Source organism: Moschus berezovskii, chromosome 4 (genome assembly GCF_049115385.1).
Source record: "Moschus berezovskii isolate FMDL1 chromosome 4, NW_MosBer_1.0, whole genome shotgun sequence".
Lineage (NCBI taxonomy): Eukaryota > Metazoa > Chordata > Mammalia > Artiodactyla > Moschidae > Moschus > Moschus berezovskii.
Window position 1 is genome coordinate 1156355 of NC_142463.1, and position 23936 is coordinate 1180290.

Here is a 23936-nt window from a genome sequence, read left to right on the forward strand (position 1 = left end):
CCGGCGGCCGGGCGGCGACGCCACCTGCGGGGGCGCGAGGCCGGGCTTCCCCCGCCGGACGTGACGTGGCGCCGCCGCGCGCCTCGCAGGGGCCTCCCCGCCCCCGCCGGCGCCGCCCGCCGCCCGCGCTCCGCGCCGCTGCGCCCTGCTGGCCGCGTGCCCCGCGCGCCCGGGCCCGCAGCCTCCCGGCCCCGCGTCCAGCGCCCGCGCCCCTCACCGGCCCCACCCTCGCGCGCGCTTCAGCCTCGCCCCCGCGGCTCCGGCTCGATTCTTTTGTGGAGGAGGGTGGGGGGCTGTACGCGGGAACCGGGCCGAGAGAGCAGCCCGCGCCCGCTCGCCTTCACGCGCAGAGGCGACCCGCCGCCTAGTTGCCCGAGATCGTGGGCCGGCTTTTGTCCCCTCCGCGTGATGCTCTGCATGCTCGAGAAGCGAGAGCGGGGCAGAGGCTTGTCCGAGGGCTGGGGCCGCCGGGTGGTGGCAGGTGACCTCTTGGGGAAGGGGTGCGGTCGGGCCAAGAGCAGGTCAGGTGTATGGGGGGTGGCCGGGACCGCGCGCGGGGAGTTCGCGGTGCTGTCAGCCGCAGGGAGAGGGAGGGGGTCCGGGCGGCCACGGGAGCAGAGGTCAGAAGCTGGGCAGTGACACCCAGACGGCGCCTTCGTTTCTTCCCAGCGTCCGTTCCCTCCTGCTTTGTGAGCGCAGAACCTGGAAGCCACCAGGCCCCCAGCCCAGATGCCTGATGGGCAGAAATGGGGTGAAAGCAAATAAACCAGCACCCTTGGGAGAGGACCCCGAGATCGCCACCTTGAGCCAGTAACATGCCTGGACCTTGAACCTGGGGCCCCACTGTTTCACCTCACAGGAGCAAGCCTGTCCACTGTGGGAGGAAGGAGGGCCCCATCCCTCCCCTGGGGCTTCCAGCGTGGTGGGCGCCACAGCCCTAGAGAGTCTCTTAGCCCCTTGCCCAGAGACCATGAGTCATTGTGTGGGGATGGGGGTGAGGCCCCTGCGGTGTGCAGGCCTCCAGCCCTCCACATGCACCTGCTGCTTTGTCCAGTGGGTGACTCGGGGTGCAGCCCTCGGGTGGCTGCTGCGGGACCCCCCCCTCCATCTTTGCTTCCGGATCAGGCAGGAGCCAGAGGGCTAAACCTGGCCTGAGGTTTGGTGGGGTCACCCACCCTCGCTGTAGTTCCTGGGGTCTGTGACCTGTAAAGTCGGCCAGACCGTGTGATTCCTCAGGGTGCGGTCAGTGCGGCCAGAGCCTGAGGGGCCGCTCTTATACGCCCAGCATCCTGGATGTGGTGGTCGTGGGCACAGCCCCTGCCCGGCCCCTCCCAGGTGTGTGCTGGCTCCGTCCCATAGAGGAACCCTCACCACTGCCCCTAAGGTCCTGTGTTCTTTCCCCTTCAGAGCCGGGATCTTTCCACCAGTGAGGAGCTGTTCCCAGGCAGTTCTGATGTCTCGTTGCGAGGACCTGCAGGGGAGCCGGGCAAGAGAGGGGTGCGGTGCCCCTCTGGAGGACAGCTGCGAGGACAGCTGGCTGTGGCTGCTGGGCCCCCTCCCGGGAGCGCGGGGCTCTGACTGTGCCCCTGTTGCTCCGCCCCACGCTGGGGGGCTGCCTTGGGGCTCAGCCGTGCGCTTGGGGAGGTGGCAGGGCGGCCAGGGTGCAGTGTGGGCCGAGGACCACGGTCCCCCTGGGGTACGCCGCACCTCCCCAGCAGGTGCCATCTTTCTGGCTCTCCATCACCAAGTCACTGACGGAAGGTGACAGAGAGCGGTGGGAGGGAAAGCCCATGTTTTGTCTCATTGCTGGCACCAGTGGGCTCCCCGGTTCCACCCCGGTGTGAGAGCTGCAGACCCGAGTTCAAGTCCCGGCCCCACACTCGTCGGCCATGTGGTTGCAGACGCCGTGCTCGCCCGGGTTCCTTGTCTCCTTGCGAGGATTGAGGGCGGGGGCCTGGCTGTGCCCATGCAGGCCGGGAGCTGCTGCAGAGACCTGGGGTGGGGCCTGTCCTCGGGGCCAGGGGACGCTGTGGAGGGCCCAGTGTTGGCCTGTGTCCAAGGGAAGGCAGGGGACTGTCCTCCCAGCTCCAGATGGGTCCAGCCCCTGCCAGGAGCCTTGTGACCAGAAGCTGGAGGCCAGGCGCGGGGGCAGCTGACTGCTAGGCGGTCGTGACTTGGGGTGGTTCTGCTCAAGGCATCAGGTCACAGGCCGTGGGGCCTGGAGAGGAGGTGCCACCTGCACCCCCATGTTCCTTTCTCTCTTCCCTCCCCATCCTCTGGGCTGCAGAGCCTCCCTCCTTGCTGCCCCACCCAGGGGCCTGCTCTCAGAGTTCAGATGCCGACACCTTACTGGGCGACGGAAGGGGCCCCGTTCGGGGTCATAACACCCCAGTGCCAGCTGCTGGGGCTCCACTGCTCCCGAGACACAGCTGCGTATGCCCAGTCCCCACTCACGGCCCTGGGCCTGCCGTGCAGACCGAGTGCCCCCTGGGAGAACGCACAGCCTGGGTTTCCGGGATCTAGGGCCAGGTTGCACTGGGGAGGGCCTCATGAACCCACAGGTGGCTGCTGTGGCTCCGGCCAAGACCACCATCTTTTGCTCTGGGGTCCCGGTCTGCCAGACGTGTGGGCACAGATGTGCGAAGGGAGGGAGGAAGGCGTGAGTCGTTTTCTCATAAAGAGAAACAGTATCGTCCCCGTCGAGTGGGTGTGTGACGGAGGCTGGATTTGCCCTCTGCTGACACCAAGTGCGGGCTGAGAAGAAAAGGACCATTTAGAGTCATCTCAGAAGGGGGCGTGTGCTCTCCACGTTGCCATCTCCTCGAGGAATGACCCCGAGTCCTGGAGGGCAGCGCCCTGCCCCCCACTTCCTGTCTCTGGCTGGCGAGGGGCCGGTGGCCAGGGCTGCTCAGAAGCCACGGGAGCCAGCTGTTAGGGCTGCGGGCCTGCCGGGCTCCACCCCAGACCCCACAGCCTGGGGCTCCCCCAGCAGCTGCTGGGGAGTAACGGGGTTTGTGTTCTGGTGGGGGTCTTTCGGGACTCCCAAGGCAAGTGTCCAGGTAGACTGAGCAGTTAAGGTCGCCTCCATCCATAGGACTGTCCCTGCCTGCCGTGTCCCCAACGAGAGAGACTCCATCCCAGTGGCAGGACAGGGTGGGGTCGGGGGGGGCTGGGCCCCGGACAGCTGGGCTGTCGCTGACCTGCTGGGGCCCCAGAGCTGCTGTGATGCCCTGGGGGTCGGCGGAGGACACAGGGTCCCCCCACCTCCGTAGGGTGCTGGGGGGCGCCGGGCAGCAGCCTGAGAGAGGGAGTGGGCGCCCCGGGCGTGGCCAGAGGACAGGAATGGGACTCTGGCGGAGCAGAGGCTTCTGCGGGCAGGCGTCGTCGGGGTCCCTGATGGCTCCCTGAGCCTGGGGGTGAAGGGGACACCCTCCCGGGCCTCGTGGCTGCCGCTGGTTTGCTCCTGCTCCTTGCCTCTATGGGGAGGTGGGCAAATGCTTCTAGTTGCTCACGCATCCCTTCGGAAAAGCATTTCTTGTCTTTATAAAGGATCTAGCCCAGGGTCGCTCCAGTGTAGAGTCCCCAAGGTGTGGCGCCAGCCTGGGCTCTGCCCAGCAGCGTCCTGGAGTCCCTGCAGGCGAGGGTCTCGTCCCCATCCCCTAGAAGGCTGACTCGGCTCCAAGTCTGAACTACTCCCCCACACCGGGGTGGGGGATGCCCCTCAGAAGCAGGGAGGGTGGAGAAGGCCCATGCACGGGATTTGCAGGTCAGACGAAACGGGGGTGATGTTGTCCCCCAGGGGCAGTCCTGCCTGTCCCCCATCCCTTGCTCCAACTCCTACAGGGGCTCGGACCTCAAGGCAGACATCCTGGCAGCCCACTCAGCTCCGCGGGGGCCCATTGATCAGCCAGAAACCTGGGCAGGCCTCCCAAGTTCGCGAGGCTCAGGTACCTGGGCGGGGCTAGGCAGGAGCTGCGGGTGGGTGCCTGAGTGTGGGGTCTGCGCAACCCCTGGAGGAGGTAGCTGCATGCTCATCTCTGGGCCCGCCTGGCACAGCCTCCCCTGTGCCTCTTTCCCCGCCCGGTTCCTGGCCCAGCCCTGGAGGAAGGGCTGAGCTGGGACCCGGGGCGCCCAGGCACCATCTGATGTGTTGGGGTGAAGCCCTCCTGGTGTGCCTGGCACGGGAGCTGCTGCTTTCCGGGGGCCCTGCCAGCCCTCCCTGCCCGCCTGGCTTCTGTCTGTCCGTCCTGCACACCTTCCCTCCTGCACCATTGCCGACTTCTCAGATTTTCCGTCTCCAATCCTTCTCCATGCCTGCTAGTGATGCCAGGGAGCTCCTAGCCGCTCCTCATCTAGTGCGGCTGACCAGCCGACCGGCCCATTAAACCAAACCAGGCCCCCCTCTCCTCCCCAGACATCCGAGGCTTGCCCCAGAATCTTCCACTAGTCTCAGACAGGTCTGAGGTTGCTTCCAGCTCCAGAGGTGTGGGGCCCAGGGCGTGTGTGTCCAGGCAGGGGTGGCACCTGAGGGCCTCGGTGAAGACGGTCTCCTGAATGTGAGGTCTCCTGGCGTGTCTTCATCACCATCGCCCAAAGGGTGTGCACAGCTCTCTGGGTCCCCCAAACAAAGAGCAGTTTCCAGGGCCTGACCAAGTTCAAGGCACCCTCTGAGAAGCCAGTGAAGGCTCACCCTGGGGTGGAGCTGGCCCAGAAGGCCCACCGTGTGGCTGGAGGAGACCTGGGATCCCAGCCATCATTTTTAGGAAGAAACAAACCCGCGTCTGAAACAGGCCATCCCCTTTCCCCCCAGAGGGGACCTTGCTCACTCACCCAGGTGTGTCCTGGGCTCCTGCAGCCGAGACACCAACGCGCCTGGGATGCGGGGACTCTGCTGGGCCGCGAGGCTGCGGAGGGGTGCCTGGGAACCGACTGGGCTGGCCGGCCCCACCTCTGCTGCTCTCAAAGAAGGGGCCACGGGGGCAGGGCTGTGGTTCCGAGGGTCTTCTCCGGGGAGGGCTGGGGAGGGGGCGGGGGTGGGGCCCTGGTCAGCCGGCCTGGGGGGGCGCCATCCCCCTGTTGGGAGCCAGGCGCCACGGACTGGCGAGTGGGAGGTGACTGTGGCCTCGGTGGCCTTGGCGGGCAGCCCGCAGCCTGGGGGCCTGCACACCAGGCTGAGAAGGACCCCACCTGTGTGGGGCCAGGGCCCAGGCCTGCCTGCCAAGTGTGAGGCTGGGGGGCAGGGCAGGGCCAGGGAGGGGCCTTCTGTGGGGTGGAGTGGGGTGTCGCTCTGCAGGGTTCCAGGAGCAGGGTCTTGCAACCTCGGCAGGATGGCTGAGACCTGGGTGCAAACTAAGGGGTCTTCTGGACCCTGAGGGGAGGCAGGCGGGGCTACAAGAATGTTCCAGCCCCACACGGTCTGCCGCTGAGATGCTGGGGCCTGACTGTGCAAGAGGAAAGCCCTCCAGGGTGGGGAGGACATCTGATGCTGAGCCCGGGACCCCTGGCCTAGGAGAACGGGCTGCAGGTGGGAAGCGGAGGCCCTGAAGCCCATGGAGGGTAGGGGGGTGCTTCCAGAGTCAGGGTTACACTGCAGGTCTTGGGGGAGGGGGCTGTCGTGGGTGCAGCCCAGGGTGGGGGGGGTCTCAGCCTGGGCACTGCTCGTGGGAGGCTGCAGCCCCTCCGTCCCCTAGCACAGCTGGGCCGTCCCCACACGTAAAGGGGTGCCTGCTGGACTTGAAGGGGAGGTCTGGGGCCACAGCCTGCGCCATGACTGGCTGTGGGGTCAGCCCTACGGCTGAGCTCCATCCGAGTGCCCAGCTCCGGTCAATTCTGGGTGAGTGGACAGGGCGGTGGTCCACCCTTGCTGGGAGGAGGGGGCACTGGAGGTCAAGTGTCCCCTCCCCAGAGGCAGGTGGTTGCTTAGACCAGCCTGCAAGGCTCCTGACACCAGCCCTTCAGTGAGAATCTGGCCGTTCCCAAGGGGCCCTGATCCAAGTGCTCCCCAGGCCTGAGGCCAGGGCTGGAGCCGGGGAGGGCAGAGAGGGATGCCTGCCTGCTGTGCCCTTGGCCTCAGCCCTGAGAGCCCAGAGCTGGCGTGAGGCAGTCCCGAAGGAGCTCCCGGTCCCACAGACCCTGGCCTGACCCCAAGGTCTGCTCCTTCGCCCCCTGCAGCCTTGCTGGTCCCAACACCGACAGTGACCAGCTGAGCTGCCCCAGGAGAGCATCGTGTCTCGCTCACCATTTTCTCGCAGGAAAAATGGGCACAATACAGGGTTGTTCCCGAATAGCCAAATAATCTGAAAAAGAGCAGCAGAGTATGTGTGGGGGGTTACATTTCTCAGTTTCAAATGTGTTGCTGAGCTGCAGCAGCGCGACAGCGTGGCCCTGGCGTGGACACGGGCCGGTGAGGCGGGAGTAAGCCCGCGGGCGTCTGTGGCCCGTCGGCCCCCACAGTGCTGAGACCGGTCACTGAGAGCAAGACCAGCGCCTCCAGCACGTGGTGGCCGGCCAACGAAGGGAGACCCCCGCCTCACAGCACACATAGAAGCCAGCCCTACATGGGTCAGAGGCCCAAACGGGAGAGCTCAAGCCATCAAACTCCCAAGAGAACGCGGGTCAATCTTAATGACCTTGGATTTGGCCATAGGTTCTTAGACAGGACACCAAAAGCACAGGCCATGAGAGAAAAGGGGTACGCTGGACTTCGTCTGAACTGGAAACGTCTATGCAGTAGGCGAAAGGACAGCCCCGAGGGTGGAAGAGAGTGTTTGCAGTTCACACTCTGATAAAGATCCAGTGTCTATAACACCAACAAATTAACACTTGGATGGGTTTGATGCACGCGTATATGTGCAGATAGCGAGAAAGCACACATTAAGAGGCTCAGCATTGCTCAGGCAGCAGGGAAATGCAAGTCACAACCGCGATGAGGCCCCTTCCGTACCCACCAGGGTGGATGTCATAATAAAGGTGGAAGGTAACTGACGTTTTCCAGGGTGCAGGGTCGGAAAGGCCGTGCATTGCCGATGGGTGTGTGTAACGGTGCAGCCACTGGGAGAGCAGTGTGGCGGGTCCTTAAAATGAACAGAAATTCCGTTTGACCTAGCTCGTGTACTCCTAAGTTCATGTACCCCAAAGAAACAGAAACAGTTAAACTTGCACACGATTGTTGACAGCAGCATTATTCACAGGAGATAAAGGGTGGGAGCAACCCCGATGTCTCCCCACTAATGAGAGTGTAAACAAACGCGCTCTGGCCGCCCAGCAGAGTTGCATTCGGCCATAAAAAGGAAGTGCTGGCTCAGCCGACAACCTGGTTGAACCTCGAGATCGTTAGGCTCCGTGAATTCTTTCGGTCACAGGAAGCCCCTCCTACGTGAACCGTCTGGAGGACAGAAATCCCTGGTGACAGCAGACAGGTTGCTGGGAGCCCGGGGCTGGGGGAGGGGAGGCGTGGACTGACTGCTCGTGAGGCCAGCTGGGGCGATGAGAGAGCTTTAGAACCAGGCAGAGGTGGCGGTTGCACCACGTTGCAAGTGCCTCAGATGCCGCTGGATCTTTAAAATGGTTAGTTTATATTGGGTGAACTTTCTTAACTCTCCCCTCCCTCCCCAAACCACGGTTGCCATCTTTTGTAAGTCTGGTTAACTTGTGTGAAGCCTGAGAGCGTGCCTGGTGTGAGTGATGCCCCTGGGACGTCCCTGCGACGAGCGCCTTCCAGAATGGGGACAGCACTCCGGGAGTGTGTCCACCATGGCTCCAGCCCTGATGAGGACCTGTGTTTTGTCACCTTGAAGCTCCCCTGGCCCCTGAAGGCAGGTTCCCTGGATGGAGAGAGGGTCGGGGTGGGCAGGGGCAGCGCCTGGCGAGAGGAGAGCTTCGCAGACTCTTGAGTGTTTGGTCTCCCAGCCCCCGAGGATGGGGTGACATGTCCTTGCAATGTCAAGTTGCCAGAGAGGCCGCCCCGGGTGCTGCTGACCCGTCCCTGCCAGGCCGCGGGCCACAGGGGGCCTGGAGCTTGCAGGGGAGCTGATGCCTCTGCTGTTCCTCCAACCGCAGGTGAGCAAGGCTGCAGCCCCCGCCTCAGTGGGCGGAGGCCCTAGTAGGCTGAAGGCCGCTGCTCTCAGACAGGATCCAGTCGGCATGACCAATAGCCAGAATTTAAAACTTCTTAAAAACTTAAAAGAAAGTCTCGAGTAGTAATGTATGTGTGATTGCTACAACTCCAAATTCAGCAGTGTGAAAAGACATAGTCCCTGTTTATACCTCAAATCACACCCTCCGCCCCAAGTCCTGAGGTTACCACTGCAGGCACACCCTTCTAGAACTTTCTGTGAGTCATCTCTGGGCAGCTGAGAGGCCCTAGTACTAGGGGCTACTAGGCATGTTGCTGCAGTGCATTTTAGCTGAGCCCTATGTCCTTCCCTGGTGGCTCGGACAGTAAAGAACCCGCCTGTAATGCAGGAGACCTGGGTGCCATCCCTGGGTCGGGAAGGTCCCCTGGAGGAGGGCCTGGCAACCCACTCCAGTCCTCTTGCCTGGAGAATCCCATGGACAGAGGAGCCTGGCGGGCTGCAGTCCACGGGGCCACAGAGACTCAGACACGACTGAGCGACTGACACTCACTTTCATGCCCTGGTGATTCCCCCTTGTTCCTTTCCATTTGTCGCCTGATTTCCAAAAAAGGGCTGCATCGTCCTTCTATTTTAAGCCCCAGAGTTTTGTTATTTCAAACAAAGCGACATTAAAAACCCTCCAGGCACTCTGTGTGAGCACGTGAAGTCTACAGAACAAATGATGAGAAAAACATCCGCTGAGTTGCGTGGTGTGTGTTTTAATATTTTAAATGAACATGGCCTAGTTGTCCCTCCAGCACGCTGGGCCAGGTGAAGCCCCTTGTCCTTTGCTAATCTGGAGGACAGGTGAGCCTCACGAGTGCTTCTGCCTGTGCTCCCCGTGGACCTGGAGGTTGAGATGCTCTCAGCTCACACCCTGAGAGTCTCCCAGGGTCCGATATCCAAGCCCTCTGCCGTTTCCCACCTTCATTGTTGGTCTTTCTGTGTTGATAGTTTTTTCTTCGTGGTAAAGTTTATTAAGGTATCATTGTTGTACATTTTAAGTTTGCAACTTGTTGAGGTTTGACGAGTGTATACACTCATGTAAATATCACCCAGATCATGAGACAGAAAACTCCCATCACGCCAGAAGCTTCTCTGTTTGTGGTGGATCTCCTCCCCGAACCTTACTTAACCCAGGCAGACACTGATCTAATTTCTGATACCATAGATGAGTTTTGCTTCTGCGTATGTTAAGTAAAATCTCCTATGAGGTATTCTTTTATGTCTGGCTTCTCTCCCTCAACCGTGTCTGCCAATATATTACGGGTACTGGCAAATATTCCATTTCTGTTGCTGAGCTGTATTCCACTGTGGACGTGCCTCAGTTTATCCGTTCATCTGCTGATGCCATCTACATTATTTGCCCGTTCAGTTCAGTTCAGTTCAGTCGCTCAGTCGTGTCCGACTCTCCGCGACCCCATGAACCACAGCACGCCAGGCCTCCCTGTCCATCACCAACTCCCAGAGTTCACTCAAACTCATGTCCATCGAGTCGGTGATGCCAGCCAGCCATCTCATTCTCTGTCGTCCCCTTCTCCTCCTACCCTCAATCCCTTCTAGCATCAGAGTCTTTTCCAGTGAGTCAACTCTTCGCATGAGGTGGCCAAAGTATTGGAGTTTCAGCTTTAGCATCAGTCCTTCCAATGAACACCCAGGGTTTGCCCATTAGACCACCATAAACATGCAGGAGTCTTTTGGTGGTCATGTTTTTTGCTTGTCCTTAGTAAACACCTAGAAGTAGAATTTGAGCTGTAAGTATATGTGTTTAAGAAGGTGCCAGACTGTTTTCCCGTGTTATCTGAGGGGCTCTCCACGGATCAAAATGCAGCCTCTCACTTGGAGTCCCGGAGGCAGTTACCACCCCTCCCCCGGCGTGAATTAGTCCGGACGATTTCTGACCCACACGGGTGCGTTCCCAGATGCCCATCCACCCATCTCTGTAGATTTCCATCTCGACCAAGACCTCATCACAGTTTCACGGGACACTTTTTTTAGCTTAGTTGTTTGTATTTTAGCCTTTATTTCAGTTGTGCAGGGTTTTTGTTGCGACCTGTGAGATCTTAGTCCCCCAAGCAGGGTCTGAATCTGGGCCCCCTGCTTTGGGAGCATGGAGTCTTATCCACTGGACCACTGGGGGAATCCTGGACACACATTTCTTAAAATTCAGAATTTCTTGGCTCTTCTTTCAGATGTTGTTCTCTGTAAGAACTTAGGGCTCAACCTGTTAAGTCTCATCAATTGCCCTGAATTTGTAGGTTAGTTTTGGGAGAACTGACTTTTTTTTTTTTCAGTCAAAATTGAGAATCCTATGTATTGCAAATTTCTTGCTTTATTCATTTTTTTTCAAAATTGCTTTTCAGTGAGGTTTTATAATTTTTACTATCTAAGCCTTTTACTTTTTTTTTTTGGATTTACTTTTAGATTTTTGGGACTCTGGTAAGCAGTGGTTTTGAAGATGTATTTTCATTGGTCATTACTTGTACAGGAGAGCTAATGACTACTGAATGATGCTTTTTGATCTCACAACTTGAATAAATCATGTAATTAGTTCTCACACCGTTTCAGTTGTCCACTTCTGATTTCTCAATTAGTCATGGCTTGATCTTTTCATTTTCAAACGTTTTAGCCTTTCAGTTCTTTTAAGAAAGTACATTTATTGGTGCCTTGACTATGGTCTCTAGTGTAATCCTGGTAAAAGGTAAACGATGTGGAAAACACCGTAAATGGTGAAGAGCCTCGTCTGCTGCCCTGATGGTAAAGTGTTCTCGCTCAGTCGTGTCCGACTCTTTGCGGCCCCGTGGACTGCAGCCCGCCGGGCTCCTCTGCCTATGGCATTCTCCAGACAAGAATACTGGAGTGGGTTGCTGATCCCTTCTCCAGGGATCTTCCCGACCCAGGGATTGGACTCCAGTCTCCCTCATTCCAGGTGGATCCTTTACCATCTGAGCCACCAGGGAAGCCGCCCCCTCCCCCTGACTGTAAGGGGGGTGCTTTTAAAGTTTTACTGTTAATCACAACTTTGGCTGAAGGTCCCTAGAAGAAATCTTTATCAAGGTAGAGAAGTTTGCTTCGTTCTTTTTTTGCTAAGAGAGCTCTTTTCAGAGTTTTTAGTAGGAAAGGATCTGGAATGTTTTCAACACCTTCAAGATGATCGTGTCATTTTTTTCTCCTCACTGAGCCTGGTGGGTTATGTTTATAGATTTACTGATACTGAGCATCCTTCCACCCCAGGACTGAACCCTATGTGAATGCAGGCGTTTTCAATCCCATCCTGCTGTGGCTTGCTGCAGCCAGCCCCAGAGCTCCCCAGTTCTGATGTTCTGGGTGAATTCTCCCTCCTCACTGGGCTGAGGGTAAGTGGCCACTCTGCCCAGACTAGTGGGGTGGGAGGGGCTGGTGGGCGTCCATGGCTCTGTCCCCCGTGTCCCTCTGGCTGCTGTTTGGCCAAGGTGTGAGGGATGCTGTCTGTCTGGCCTGGCCTGCCTCAGCCAGCTTCCAGCCCTGAGTGTCCCCCAGTCTGGAAAGTGCCCTGTAGAGCCCTGAGCGCCAGTGGCCCACTCGGGGTCCCTGGTCAGCACATTTGTGCTCATGGTGGGCCATCCTGCTTCGGGAAGCCTGGCGTGGCCTTCCTAGGGATTGCCTGGAAACGGGTGCGGGCCTGCAGGAGGGACTCTGTGTCCCCCACCAGCTCAGGACGGGGCTGCTGACTGCGTGAATCTCTGAGAGAAGCCCGCTGGAGAGCCTGCAGGCCCAGTGCCTGTGCACCCTAGGCAGGCGGAGCCCCCCACCCTCCCGTGCCCAGCCTCTGAGACCCAGGGGCCTGCAGTTTCTTCCCCCGCGTCTTCCTAGTCGGTCCTTTGGAATACTGAAGTTGGGGTGCACAGCTGAGGGCTGCCCAAGGGCTGGAGGGCGGAGGCCTCCCCTCATGAGGTCTGGGTGCCAGCCTGCGCCTGGCTTCGTGGGCCTGCTGTGCCCAGCAGGCCGGCACCCTGGGCAGATCCACGGAAGGGGCCACATGGCGGAAATGAAACCGTGCAACCCTTATCCGAGCGGAGACCGCAGCTCCGAGATGCGGACCCTTGGCTCCCGGACTCGTAAGTGGGCCAGTGCCCTGTCATTACCCGTGGGCGTGTGGCTCTGCGGCTTCCTGGGGCCTGGCACCCGCCCCTCGGCAGCTGTCAGGGGGCCTGCGGGATCCCGCCTCCCCTGAGGGCCACAGAAACCCTGCCAGTGAAGGACACGCAGCGCAGGGGTGCAACCCTGGCAGCAGAAGCAGGCTGGACCAGATGGCGAGGCGTCTTCGGGGCCCTGCCTGCCTGTCCTGAAATAAAGTTCAGCCAGGAGTCCCAGCCTTCCGGGGTCCCAGCCCCTCGGGGTCCCTCTGCCCGTGCCTGCTTACCCAGGAGGCCATCCTTCTAGCCTTTGTTTGCCTCAGAGGACAAGATGCAGGTCAAGCACAGCCGTGACCCCAGGGCCGTCATCCGTCCATCTCCAGCCCTTCCCCACTGCCCCCAGGAGCACTGAGCAGCGTCCAAGGGGGCCTCCGGCGCCGTGGGTGGTGGTGGCCAATCTGTCTGACCCGGTATGTGGAGGGGCTCCGCATAGTGTGTGTTGGGTCCCTGACCTCTGAAGTGGACAGGCCAACCGCAGACGGCTGCTCACAACCCAGAACCCCCCCACCGGCTGTCCCCACCCCACCCAGGGTGGGGGTCCAGCCCACTGGCTCCCAAGGACCAGCCCTCATGCCTGGCCGCCCTGGGGAGGGGATCTTGGCTCTCTGCGGCCTGGCCAGCTCCTAACGCCCTGCAGAGACAGCGCCTCACTGGTGGATTAAAAATATAAAATAGAAACGAACAAAGTTGGGGAAGGGCTGTGAGACACGGTTGGACCCAACGCTGATTCTCCAAACCGTGATTTTGATGACATGGCAGAACCGGCCCGCAGACCATGTTTCCCTTGAAGTGCACAGTGGTTTTGCTTCTTTTTTTTTTTTTCTTCTTCTTCTTTAAATTACAGGAGGAAGGAGCAGTTGGCAGAGTCTAGTTCAGGACTTGCCCAAACTATTTAAAAAAAAAAAATCATGAGATTTTTGCCCAAACTCTAAGAAGACTTTGATTCTGTTTGAAATTCAAGGTCTGTGCAGATGGGCCCGCCGGGTGGAGGTGGAGCCTGGGCCCGGCCCCCCGGTGTGACCCCAGTGTCCTGGGGGGTGGCCTAGGTGGGTGGACCCCCCTCACCTTACCGCCCGTGCCATCCTCCGGCTCAGCACCCTGAGTCCCAGGGGGCAGTGCCAGTGCTCGTTCAGGTGTTTGCAGACCCCTCTCCACCCCCACCCCACCCCCCATGCAAGCGCTTGTCTTCAGGGGAGCAAGTGGAGCATCTCCAGTGCCTCCCCACCGCATTCAGGAGCCCGGGACGGCAGGATGTGTCTCCTGCAGCAGCTCTGGGAGGCAGTGGTGGTTTGCACGCTCAGTCGTGTCCTCTTGTGGCCCTGTGGACTGCAGCCCGCCAGGCTCCTCTGTCCGTGGGATTCTCCAGGCAAGAATCCTGGACTGGGCTGCCATTTCCTCCTCCGGGGATGTTCCTGACCCAGGGATCGAACCTGAGTCTCCTGTGTTGCAAATGGTCTCCTGCACCAGGCGGGATTCTTTGCCAACTGAGCCACCAGGGAAGCCCGGGGATCCTGAGTTCCCAGGCACAAGCTGAAGGGAATCATCCACCTGAGGCTGCTCCGACATCAGTGCCAAGTTTGTGTCCCTGGACCCTCTGGAGTACTGTGGTACACTAGAAAGACTCAGAACTCAGCAAAGCTGAGGCATTCAGGGTTATGGCTTCTCCCAGGAAAGGACAGAGACTGAAGGCAGCCTGGGCGGATGCTGGGGGCAGAGCCCAGGAGAACGCCGGGCAGGAAGCCTCCACGGTCCTTTCTTGGAGTTGGGATGGCGCGCCTCCCAGGACCCAGGCCCCTCTGTCCCTGGGATTCCCCAGGCAAGAAGACTAGAATGGGTCACCATTTCCTCCTCCAGGGGATCGTCCCGACCCAGGGATTGAGCCCGCATCTCCTGCATTTCGGGTGAATTCTTTACCACTGACTCACCTGGGAAACCCAGCAGAGAATCTGACCTCATCCAAAACAACTGAGCCACTGCCCCCAACTCCGAAAACAAACTTGCCACTCATGTCAGAAGTGGTCTCGCAGGGATGGTTCTGCCAACCTGTGCCAGGTAAAACCCTGGACCCCACCCCCCAGAGCTGCTGTGGAAGACTGTCCTAATGTCCTGGGGGGTCCTGGACATGGTGGGGGAGGATTGTCAACCCAGCCTGAGTCCAGAGGTTTTCCCAGGGCCCTTACGTCAGCATTCATTGATTGACTGTCCAAGTGGCTGACCGCAGGGTCCAGGCCCTTGAGAGGTCAACTGATACCACGTGACCCCAAGGCAGCACTCAGACCCCATTGGCACTATTTGGCATATGGCCCAGGGTCTCCAGGTGAGCATAGGCACCCCTACCAGGTGGAACCTTAACGGGCTCAAACGTCACCTCCTGGAAGTTGGGGGCAGTGGCCGGGTTGTTTTCGGTGAGGTCAGATTCTCTGCTGGGCTTCCCTGGTGGCTCAGTGATAAAAAATATGCCTTCAATGCAGGAGATGTGGGTTGGATCCCTGGGTTGGGAAGATCCCCTGGAGGAGGGCATGGCGACCCACTCCAGTACTGTTGTCTGGAGAATCCCATGGCCGGAGGAACCTGGCAGGCTACAGTCCATGGGGTCGCAAAGAGTCAGACACGACTGAGCGACCGAACCACCACCGCATAGCAGCACCTGGGTTCCTGTGTGATCAAACCACGGGGACCAAAGCTTAACAGAGTGGTCGCATGAACTGATCACTGCCCCCAGGACGCCTGGGCTCCGAGCTCCAGGACCCCCCACAGGAGCCTCTGCTGTCCGTCCCTGGACTCTGGGTGGGGACCGGGGAGGGCGAGGCAGACCCTGGATCCATGCTTGCGCAGCTCCACCCAGGAGTGGACCTGGACCCTCACCCCACCCAACTCTGCTCCAGGACCCTCGGCTGTCACTGGGGATCAGCCCCCTGACGACAGCGGAGAGGGAAGGGGACAGGCGGAGGTCCACGCAGGCCCCCACAGGCAGGACCCGTCTTGAGAGCCTGTTGCCCGCCCACCCCACGCTGAACCCAGAGGTCCACGGCCTCCAGGGGGCGCTGAACCTCGAACCCCGTCCGTGGCAGACACCCTGGGGCAGAAGCCCGTGTGCCGCTCACCTTCCACGTGAGGCCACGGCCTGGCCATGTGGCTGGTTGGGGGAAGGCGAGGCTGTGGTCCAGTGTTTGGACTCAGCCTGCATCCTTCCAGCTGCTGCCCACCCCGCCGACCACGTGGGAGCCCGGCACTGCAGCGTCCTGTGGGACCCTCCGTCTCCCCTCTTGGACTGACCCTCCCCGCCGGCATCCAGCCGGTGACCAAGGCCTGGCCTGGGCCCCTCCTGGGATTCTTCCGCCCTGGGGGCGTGGAGCAGGTGGTCTCATCCTCTCTGGCCACCCTCCTTGGTGGGAGGGGAGACTGTAGGGGGAGGACCGTGTCTGGGGTCTCGAGGGCGTGAATGCTGTGACCTCGTGGTCCCTGGACCCTCGGGAGCGGGGATGGCAAAGATGAGCTGCAGTGGGGAGGTCAGAGCAAGCCCTCTCACCTACTCTGCCCAGACGCTGGGGACAGGGATGGGGACGCGGCCACATCCCAGGCGGGAAGTGGGGGTGGCTACACTGTGGGGGTTAGGCCAGGCCCCTCTGGAGCCTGAGGCTGGGCCGAGCTCCTTGGGCAGCCTGCTGCGGGGGGTTGGTGAGTGCAGCCGTGGCAGATGCCCCTCCTGGGGTCCTCCTCCTCCACAGCCTAAGACCTGGAGGAAGGGCAGCCACCCCCAGCCTAGAAATGAGGACTTGGAGGCTGAGGTGCCCGGGGCACCGGGGGAGGGGCGCTTGGTGGGTGCGTGGGGCACTGGGGGAGGGGCGCTTACGAATCAGGGTGGCTTTTGTTTCAGGTCTCAGGGAACTGTACCCAGTGAGGGAAGGGGAGGAAGGCAGGAGGGCAGGGTGCCCTGTGGGGTGCTGACCGGATGAGCTGGGGACACGCAACCGCGGGGAGGGCTGGGATCCCACAGTCCTGCTGTGGTCTCATGGAGCCCCAGGGGGCTCCATGCCCAGCTCCCCCAGCCCCTCCTGGCCGGCCTGGGATCAGCGACAGGGCGAGGTCTGAACAGGCCACAGGTTCCCAGGGCAGGGCCAGCGGGCCCTTGGTCCCCCCATCTGACCTGCCTGTCCTCCTCCTGGAAAGACCCCCTCTCCGTTTCCAGCCGGGTGCATCCTGTAGAGCTCCAGGGTCTGCAGAGAAGGTCTCTGGGTTGACCTGGGGGGGCGAGGACCAGAGAGAGGGGGGTCGAAATGCAGCTGTCTGCTTGGAGGCAGCGGGGTGGGGGCAGGGTTGGCGGTCGTGGGGGCTGGTTCCCCGAGTGCCCGAGGGTCAGCAGGCAGGGAGAGCCCGTGCCAGGCTGTGCGCCTCGTCCACTTGCGAGCAGCGCTCAGTCAGGTCCGACTCTGTGACCCCCTGGACTGTAGCGGCCAGGCTCCCCTGTCCACAGCATTCTCCAGGCAGGAATACTAATGGAGTGGGTAGCCATGCCCTCCTCCAGGGCATCTTCCCGACCCAGGGATGGAACCCACGTCTCCTGTGTCTCCTGCCTTGGCGGGCAGGTTCTTTCCCACCAGCGGCGCTGGGAAGCAGGGCCGCTGCCTTTCTGCTGCACGGGATGGAGGCTACAGGAGGGAAGCAGCGTGGGAGCTGCTCCTCGGCGCTGGTGTTTGTTCAACTTGCCGTCACGTGGTTGCTGACTACTGGAGAGTTCTGGGAGACTGTTCGCGCGATGCCAGGACAGTCCCTCTATCCACACTGACACTCAGCCTTCGTGTCCCCCAACCTAAACGACAGGAATTGAATTAAGTTAAGGAAACTTAAACAGGAATTGCTCTCTGAGACGGAGCGTGCTGGGCCTCCAGGGCTCGCTCTGCCCGTTTCCCCACCCCTGGGTACCCAGGGCCGGGTTTACCTGAACCCCATCCTGCTCTCGAAGGCAGGAGGGTCCCTGTCCCCTGCCTCAGAGGATGCCCGCCTGCCAGCAGATGCAGCCTGATCCCCCACCTGGCTGGCTGGACACCCCCTGCCCTGTCCCGCAGGGTGGCTTTCCAGGCCCTTGCATGACCACTAGCACACGCACCCTTGGGTCTGGACTCCTGGGGCTTCCAAACGGACGCCAGCCCCCATGGGGTCCTCAGAACTTGTTGAAACGCTCCCAGCTTGGCTGCTCTGCCAAAGGCGGTCTTGTCCGCTGGATTCACCAGGCTGTCCTCCACCTCTGCCCCCAAGGACCCCACAGTGACGATTCTGAAGGCTTATTCACGTCACGATGGCAGTGCTGTTCCCCCGACACCTCTTCCATCGTAAGTGAGAAAAGTCCCCCTAGGCAGTTACTTTGTACACTTTTTTTGTGGCTTCAGATTTTGTCTTGTTCAGAAAGGCCTTCCTCACCCTGAGATGAGGAAATGTAATATTCTCCCACGGGTCCTTTGAACGTTCATGCTTTTATTGTATTAATGCCTGTGGCTTCTCTGGTGTCAAATGTGAGCTCCGTATCGCAGCCGTCCCCCAGCCGGCTCCATCTGTCCCAGCACGCCCTGTCACACGCCGAACAGCCCGTCTCTGCATACGTGACGTGGTCACGCGTGTTTGGGGTGGGTCCCAAGGCTGCATCGATCAGCACCTACCTGCTTACACGTTGACGGACCTCCTGATCTTCAAGTGATGCCTCGCGACATGTTTTAAACTTTTCCTTTTCTGTTCCAAATGTTTTATTGATGTTTTTGTTGGAATCACATTAATGTTTTAGATGAAGCCGTGGAGAAAAGACATCTTTATGATGTTGAACATGTCTACACAAAGGCACGGACTGACTTTTTATTTGTTCAAAACACATCTGTGTCTCCCAGACGTATTTAAACATTTTCTTCATGTAAAATTTGTACGTGTCTCCATAAGTTTATTCCTTAGGATTTTATCAGTTTGTGTTGCTTATATTTCAAGGGTGATCTTCTATTTTATCTTCTACAGTCTTTTATTGGGGGTATTGATGAAAGTTACAGATTCCTATATAGCATTTTTGGACTTGGTCATCATGCAAGATTTTCCTTTGGTTTATAGCAATATTTAGTTGATTTTATTTATTTCTTGAAGTATGCGATCATATAACCTGAAAATAGTACTAGTTACGCCTTTCTCTTTTCAATTTGAATGCCCCTGGTTTTCCTCAGGCTTCCCGGGGGTAAAGAGTCTGCCTGCCAGTGCAAGAGATGCAAGGGACCCAGGTTGGATCCCTGGGTCGGGAGGTCCCCTGGAGGAGGAAATGGCAGCCCGCTCCAGTGTTCTTGCCTGGAGAGTCCCATGGACAGAGGAGCCTGGTGGACTACAGTCCGTGGGGTCGCAAAGAGTGGGACATGACAGCATGTGTGCGTGCTTTCTTCTCTCACCAAGCACAGGGCAGATGGTGGCTTTGTCTCTTTATCATGTGACGGGTTTCTACCTATTAGTTTCATTAAAACTTTTTTTCTATTTCATTTTTAAACTTTAAATGAGAATGAATGTTCAGTTCAGAATGAATATTACATTTCATCAAATGTCTTCATCAAATCCATGAGCTATGCCAGTAACTGCCCCTGAAGTAAGCCCTGCTTCTTATGGAGTGTGTTGTTTCAAATGTGCAGACAGGTTAGACCTGCTTGCTTGTGTTTTATTTGGGATTTTTGTGTGGATCTTCATAGAAGAGATCCACCTTTACGTACAACAGAGGCTGGATTTTGACATTGGTATCGTGCTTACTTTGGATGTGATCGGGACTTTTCTGTGTGCTCTAAGACTGAATGATGCTGGAACGATCCTTTTCTGTGGGGCGGTGGTTGGGCAGATTTCCTGGGTTACGTTGCCTGGGTCTCGTACCTTTTGGAACACTGCTGCTTAATGAATTTCTCTCTCTTCTGGCAATTATTCTATTTAGAGCTCTCCCCCCACTCTTGTTAGTTTTGGTAAATCATGTTTCCTAGGAGAGTGCCCATGTTATCCAGTTTTTCCACATTTATGTGCATAGATTTGACAAGGCAGTGCTTTTCCTCGCAGGGTCTGTGGGGCGGCTGCTGTCAAGTGGCTGCACTCCTTCAGCGTTCCTGTTTGAGAGCAGAAGGATGCGTCTGAGGTGGAGGAATAGGGAAGTCGTGCATTGCGAGCGCAGCCACCTTGGAAAACAGTCCCACGGTTCACTGGAGGGTTACACACGGTGTTACCTCGTGACCCTGCAGAGCCGCTCCACTGGAGCACGTGCACAAGAGAAATGAAAACACGTGTTCCTGCGGAGACTTGTACGTGGATGATCGCAGCAGCGCCATTCGCTGTAGCCGAGAGGAGGAAACAATCCAACAGCGGATGTCCGATGGCGGATGAACGGATAAGCAAAATGTCGTCTATCTGTACAGTGGAATGTTATTCGGCCACAAAAAAGATTGGAGTTCTGATCCGAGTTATAACCTGAGTGCACCCAGCATGCATTATGCTAAGTGAAAGAAGCCAGTCTTATGAGGCCACAGGTTGTATGATTCCCTTTACGAAATATCCAGAGGAGACGAATCTAAAGAGACAGAGCAGGTGTGTGCCCAGGGCTGGGGGCAGTGTGGAACGGAGCTTCTTTTGGGGGCGACGAGGGTGTTCTACAGTGAGATGATGGTGATGGCTGCACGACTCTGAAGGTGTTAAAACCACCAAACTGCACTTTAGGTTGAGTGGACTTCACGGTTATGTGACTGTAGCTCAGCGAAGCCAGTGGAACGCGGGAAAGGAAACAGCCTCAGCACACGGTCTTCTCATCCGAACAGGCAGAGACGGGCCTTGCAAGGAGGGGTCGGGGGTCACGTGAAACTGCGTTGTGCCCGAGTAGGAACCTTGAGGGAAATGGACACACAGCAGTGTTTTGGAGACAAATCTCCTATCATGTAAAACAGTAATTTATTGAAAACTCAGACAATATGTAGAGAGTCAGTCTCATCAGAACCCTCCACTCATCCTTGTATCTCGGATTCCGACTTTGTTAATGGTGTGGCTGGCAGACGTTCAGACTCCCCGAAGGCTGTGTTCTGGGGTCTCTCAACCTTGACTCTGTGGGTGTTCTCTGTGGGGGACTGCCCTGTGCTTCGTGGGAGGGTGCTGTCCACCTACTGGACGCAGGAGTCGTGACACCCACAGCGTCTCCAGATGTGGCCGTGTCCTCGGGGGGTGGGGGTGGGGTGGGAACCCGTCCCTGCCTGAGAACTGCCGCTCCGTCCTATCACAGCTGAGATCTTATTGTAACTTCTGGAATCCAGGGGCATCTTTCCCGGCCACATGCACACAGCAAACCTACCCCACCCTGTGGGGAGACCACTTATTCCCTCCACCAGCCGGGTTCCAGTGGCTTTTTTGCTAGTTTTTTCATCATTATAGCAAAGGTTCCTGCCATACACATCTTTGCACAATTATTTTCTTAAAAACAATTCTCAGGAAGGCAGGGTCAAAGGTCCGCACGTTTTAACTTTGGACGTGTTTCCAGGAGTCCCCGCGTAAGAGCTGGTCACAGTTCCCAGCATGTGGAGGCATGCAGGACAGCTGGACACTCTGGGCGACTGCTGACAACTGTGGGTTTTTCACTCGTGTCCGGCTCTGTGACCCCCTGGACTGCAGCACGCCAGGCTTCCCCATCCTTCACCATCTCCCTGAGCTCCCTCGAACTCATGTCCATCAAGTCGGTGATGCCATCCAACCGTCTCCTCCTCTGTCGTCCCCTTCTCCTCCCGCCTTCAACCTTTCCCAGCATCAGGGTCTTTTCCGATGAGTTGGTTAGCTGTAGGTAGCCAGTCTGAACTTATTCAGGAAGTGAAGCGTGGCGTCTGATGTAAAAGAACAGTTTTATAGCAAAGGATCACACTGGGTGTTAAGACAAACTTTTGTAAATCTCACTCCTTGGTTTTTTCAGTCTTTGATATGTGGAATTGTTTCCCACGTCTCAGACGCTTTAATCACTCAGGGTTACTCTGAGTGTGTGTTTTGGAAACAGCTGTCACTTTAGTCTTCCTTGAAGAGAGGAATTTTAATTCAGCGCCCGGGGTGCACTGTCGTGGGAGGGCCCCACGCTTTGGAAAGAATTACAGCAGGGCGCAGGAGACCCTGAGGCGGCCGGCTTCCACGGCAGCAACTGACATGCGCGCGCCCCAGCTCCCGGCGCTCCGTCCACGCTGCGGGCTCTCCGGGGCTGCACACGCCGAGCGGAGCGCGCCGTCAGCGCTCACGGCGCCCCGGTGCCTGGGGGCTGGGCCGAGAGGGCTGGCGGAGGCTGGGGCGCCCCCCATCCCAGGGCCGGACATGCCCTCGGGGTGGGCACATGAGGACCCGGGTGGGGCGTGGGGAGAGCCCGCGGGGAGGCAGTGAGGAGGAGCAGGAGAGAGGGGTGACGCCGGGCTCTGGGGGCGCCGGGCTGCGAACAGGAGAGCGGGTGACGCCGGGCTCTTGGGGCGCCGGGCTGCAAACAGGAGAGCGGGTGACGCCGGGCTCTGGGGGCGCCGGGCTGCGAGCAGGAGAGCGGGTGACGCCGGGCTCTGGGGGCGCCGGGCTGCGAACAGGAGAGCGGGTGACGCCGGGCTCTGGGGGCGCCGGGCTGCGAACAGGAGAGCGGGTGACGCCGGGCTCTGGGGGCGCCGGGCTGCAAACCGCGGCTCTGGGAGAGGGGTTCGGGGAGGGGAGACGTGGGTGTGTGGGGCCGGGGTGGGGCCTTGTCTTTGGGGATGAGAGAAGCGACGCCCTGCCCACGGAGGGTCCCTGGGGCGTATGGGGCAGAGTCTAGCCTCTGCGGAGCCTGCGGGGCTGGTCCCGGGGCTTGTCCCCCACCCCAGGCTCTGAGCGCCTGGGCCCGGGGCGGCCTCCCCGCCACGGCTGTGCAGCGAGCCTCAGGGGCGCAAACCACGGGCGGGGTGGGCACTTGTGGTCCAGGGGGCTGTGGGGAGCTGGCGGTGGGCTCAGGGTGGGAGCCAGGACCTATCCACGGCGGGTACCCGTGCTGAGCGGAGGTGTGCGGACTCCAGGTGCGCGGCCATCCCCCCGTGTCCCGCCTGTCGCAGCCCCCCAATCCCAGCCGTCTCTGGCCTCCCTCTCATCCCTGATTTTCCTCAAGTGTGAAATCTACTTGTCCAGTGGCTGAGTTTTCACAATCGGGACACACCCAGACCACATGGCTGAGCCCTTCCAGACCTGCCGGCTCCCTGGGTGACATGCCCTGGCCCTGGGGGTGGGCGCTCCTGCCCCCACCTGCACTTGGGGGGGAGGGGAGCAAAGAGCACAGCCCCCAGCTCCTCCCCCGCCTCCCGTGGGGCCAACTCCCGGGGTCGGTGGCTGAGGCAGCACTTGCGCTCTCTCCAGGTCAGAGGTCAGAGTCCAGAACCGCGGGGGTCTGCAGGACTGGGTCCTCTGGGCCCCTGGGGGGCCGTGGGGTCCCTTCCTGGCCTCCTCCAGCTCCTGGAGGTGCCTGCACCCCGAGGCCCCTCAGCCCGAGTCTGATTCCTTCTCTGGCCCTCGGGGCTCCCTCTCACAAGGCTCCACGTGGGGACAGTGGGGCCTCGGGGGCCTCCACGTAGTCCCACCTGCAGTGTCCTCTCTCCGGGGGACACACGGTCGCGGTTTCTGGATCTCAGGATGGGGATGTCTTCCGGGTTCTGCCATCCCTGGGGGCTGCTCCCAGTGCATTCTTGCCCCAGTGTGGAGACCACGGGCCACTATCGGCTGGGGACGCCCCGGGGGTAGAAGGGCTGGACCAGCTTCTTTTCTGGGGGGCTGGGGGCTGGGACAGTGGCACCCAGACCTCCTGCCACCCTTCCTGGTGGCCCCTCCCTCCCAGGCGCCCATTCCCCCTAGGGAGCCTCTGGCCTGCCTGCTGTGCACGAGGCAGGGTGTCTGGATCGCAAGTGACAGCCCTGCTCTGGGCGGTCAGACAGGCGACTTGCCTGGCCAGGGACCTGGGCACCCTCACGTCCTGTCCACAGGTGAGGGGCGGTGGGCAGGGGCCCCCAGGCCCCCTGACCCGCCGGCTGACCCCGTGGGTGCATGTGTGTGTCAGGGGTCAGGGCTGGGGGCACCCACATCCACGCACATCGGGCGCCTCTGGGGCAGGCAGGGGGTCCCCTGGCCGCGCTCTGAAACGTCTGCTTGAGGACCCACGTGTGCTCCTCAGAGAGGCCGCTCAGAGGGCGGGCACCCCCTGCGGCAGCTCAGCGCCCCAAGGTGGCACCTCCCAGGGAGAGGGTTTCTGGGCAGCCCACCCCTGGCAGGTGGCCTTGACCCGGGGTGGGGCTGGGGGGCTGGGCGCCCCAGCTCTCAGGAACCAGCTGGTTGTGGCCCTCCGTACTCCAGCCTGCCTTGCTCCAGGAGGCGCAGCCTGGCGCCTTTGATGTCTGCATCCCAGGTCCCGCCGGGCTGGGCCCTGTCTGGGCAGGCATGCCAGCCCCGCCTTCGGGCTGCGGGTGCAGCAGTGGCAGGGACCAGGCTGGGCCTCCCCCTCCTAGTTCAGACCCTGCTTTCCTGGGATCTCAGGTCCCTCCGCCCACCGCCTTCTGTCCTCAGAGAAGGCGAGCTTCTTGTGGGGTGGAGGGCAAAGGGCCTGGGCAGGGATCTCCTCCAACTCCTGGCTTCATCTGGG

General features: G+C 59.7%; 1 long non-coding RNA gene across 1 annotated transcript in view; it reads left to right on the forward strand.

Annotated features, from left to right (window-relative positions):
* The window catches only part of LOC129541719 (uncharacterized), a 34893-nt gene that overhangs the window by 966 nt on the left and 9991 nt on the right, over positions 1-23936 (forward strand). The window lies entirely within an intron of this gene.